Raw genomic sequence first — 3,744 nt, 5'->3', positions numbered from 1 at the left:
CATCAACTCTCCACTACGATTCTTTCCTGGAACTCCACATTTCCCAACCACTCCATCGATTGGACCATTTCCTACTCTAGCATTAAGGTCTCCCAGTACTATTACATTGACATTTCTTCCTAAATCCTCTATGCACTCATTTAAATCTATCCAAAAGGCCTCCCTTTCTTCTACACTCTTCTCACTGCCAGGCCCATATGCACTTACAAAGACCCACATCTCCTTTCCCAGTTTCACCTTCATCCACATTATCCTTGAGGAAACCTCCTTCCACTCCACTACCCGTTTACCTATCTCTTCACTTACTAGAATAGCCACGCCTTCTCTCCCTCGCCCTCTCTTCACTCCTGATAACCTCCCACTTACACTCACCCTTTCCTTTCAACTTAGTTTCACTCAAAGCCAACACATCCATCTTTCTTCTCACAAACATACTACCTATCTCTTCCCTTTTACTTTCATCTGTACCACATCCACGCACATCAAAAGACCCAAACCTTAGGGTGCTGGTCCGAGAACTTCCAGACCCTCTTATGCCTTCTCTTTTTTGTTTAGAAATGTCCCCTGTGGGGCTACAAGGAGAAGGATGCCTAGTCCCAATCCCCGTCCCTTTCTTCTCGCCTCTTACGATCCACGTGGGAATACTTGGTGGCAGTATTCTTTTCCCCCACCACAGGGAATTCCCCCATCACAGAAAAACAATACTCAGAGAAATGGTACAGGATAGCAACAAGGGGTTGGGGGACAGCATAATGGAGGGACAGTCGTAGTATAAAAGTGTCATCATTTCTCTATGAACAGAGTTTTCCTCTATCATAGACAAAATGATGTGTGACTTTGGTCCGTAGGGGCGCCCCTTATAGACCCTAAAGTATCAACTGCATGCTACTTTGACACAATAACAAGCAGCCAATACACCAGACATTCAACAGCTCTCTAAAATACTCCACCCATCTTCCCTTTACCGCCCTCCTCTTACGTTAAGATATGTCTCTCTGCGTCATTTAACCTTAATTTCTTTATTTAACTAACCTCCCCTTCCTTTTCTGATTTCCTTCCAAAACATCTTTTTATTGCTTTAAAAAAAATTCTGTCATATCCCCACCCTCACATTTTGCATATGCTCTCCTTTTTGTCTCCTTTATATTTTGTTTTGATTTTTTCCTTTTTTATATCTCTCATATTTTTTTCTCATCCTACTTTGCAACCAGTTTCTGAAAGCTCGCTTCTTCTCTCCTGCTTCCTTCTTCACTTTATTATTCCACCATTCAATGCCCTCCCTCATTGAAACATCCCCCTTCCTCCTCCACACCTACTTCTATCCTATCCTTCATCACTTCCCACAATTCTCTCGGCTTCTCCTTGTACTCCTGTTCCTTTTTAATAATAATGATAATAATAATAATAATAATAATAATAATGATAATGATAATGATGATGATGATGATGATGATGATGATTATGATGATTATGATGATGATGATGATGATGATGATGATGATGATGATGATGATGGTGGTGGTGGTGATGATGATGATGATGATGATGATGATGATGATGATGATGATAATGATAATAGTAATAATAATAATAATATTAATAATGATAATAATGATGATGATGATGATGATGATGATGATGATGATGATGATGATGATGATGATGATGATGATGATGATGATGATGATGATGATGATGATGATGATGATGATGATAATAATAATAATAATGATAATAATAATGATAATAATAATAATAATAATAATAATAATAATAATAATAATAACAATAACAATAATAATAATGATAATAATAATAACAATAATAACAATAATAATAATAATAATAATAATGATAATAATAATAATAATAATAATAATAATAATAATAATAATAACAATAATAATAATAATAATAATAATAATAATAATAATAATAATAATAATAATAATAATAATAATAATAATAATAATAATAATAATAATAATAATGTGTATACATTGTGACGAATGTGGATAGGAGGTAAGGGAACACGGGCTGAGGGAAATACTTTTATTCCTGACTAGTTTCGCCTGAGTGGCTTCTTCAGAGGAACATAGTTTGAAGTCAAGTTGGTCAATATATATGGCAAAAGAAGGAACGTGGCAAAGTGTCAGGTTGGTCCCCCACTCGACCTCATCTGTTTTAATTATTTCAATTTCATCCGCAGTGACGAATTTCTAGCGGATGAAATTGAAATAATTAAAACAACTTTTGAAAAGCTCAAATACCCCAGAGGGTTACTTTGCACCCTGGAGGAGAAGGCTCGTAGTATACTACGCAGCAAAAGAGAAAAGTCCAACGCTAAATATTGGGTGGTCCCAAATTCCAATCTAACAAGAGATCTAGACAAAATCTTATCGTCCTCCAACATTCGTCTTGCAACTTCCACAGGTACGAAAATAAAGGACCTTTTAATCAAGAAAAAAGACCCAACCACAAATACAAACAGCGTAGTTTACGAAATCCCGTGTGGTGGATGTGACAGAAAATACATCGGTGAAACCGGCAGAGGCTTAGACACCAGATTGAAAGAACACCGAGCAGATGTAAGGCACCACAGGGTTAGTAGTGCATTAGTTAACCATGTCGATGAAAGAGGCCATCTACCAATAAGAGAACTGGGGATTTAATATGGGCTAAAGCAGCAGCACACTTTATCGTAATGAATAATAAACACAGAGCCCCTGATCCAGACGGATGTTTCAGCCACGCGAACAACAGGAGGATACTTGGTCCACCCGCTGTGACAATCCGCCACACCGACAGATGAGGTCGAGTGGGGGACCAACCTGACACTTTGCTACGTTCCTTCTTTTGCCATATATAATTATATATTGACCAACTTGACTTCAAACTATGTTCCTCTGAAGAAGCCACTCAGGCGAAACTAGTCAGGAATAAAAGTATTTCCCTCAGCCCGTGTTCCCTTACCTCCTATCCACAATAATAATAATAATAATAATATTATTATTAATAATAATAATATTAATAATAATAATAATAATAATAATAATAATAATAATAATAATAATAATAATAATAATAATAATAATGATAATAATAAGTAAATAAGAATAAAACTATGACACTCCCTCAATCTCCCCCTAAAAACATGAACGTCCAGAACTCTTCTTATCTTTCTTTTTCATACTTCTACATAATCCATTAATGCTCTATCAGACACTCCTCCGTCCATAACCCTTTCCTATGTATATTTATGCTTGGTTTTATTCTTAAACACTGTATTTGCTACCAACAACTCCATTTCTAAACACACCTCGAACATTATCTCTCCACTAAGACTCTTACCTGACAACACAAACTTCCTGACTACTCCATCTATTGGCTCGGCTCATCCCCTATCTTAGCATTGAGATCACTTAACATTTCTGCATTCACATTCCTCCCAAAGCTTTCTTGGCACTCACTTCAACCTATCCAAAAAGCCTCTTTTTTCCTCCAAACTTTTCTCCCAGGTTCATATGCACTGACAAAACCCACATCACCAATCCCAGTTTCCCCTTCACCCACAGTAGCCGTAAGGACACTTCCCTCCACTCCACCACACGCTTTCTTTTCTCATAACTTACAAGCAGAGCCACTCCTTTCCTCCCTCATTCCTGAAGCTCCCCACCACACTCCAAAACACAAAATCACATCTCCCTTTCAACTTTGCTTCACTTAACGTTAACACATCCATCT

This window comes from Oratosquilla oratoria, chromosome 25, assembly GCF_046742065.1.
Source record: "Oratosquilla oratoria isolate Oo_2021 chromosome 25, ASM4674206v1, whole genome shotgun sequence".
NCBI classification, from domain to species: Eukaryota; Metazoa; Arthropoda; class Malacostraca; order Stomatopoda; family Squillidae; genus Oratosquilla; species Oratosquilla oratoria.
Note: the sequence above shows the minus strand (reverse complement) of the source record.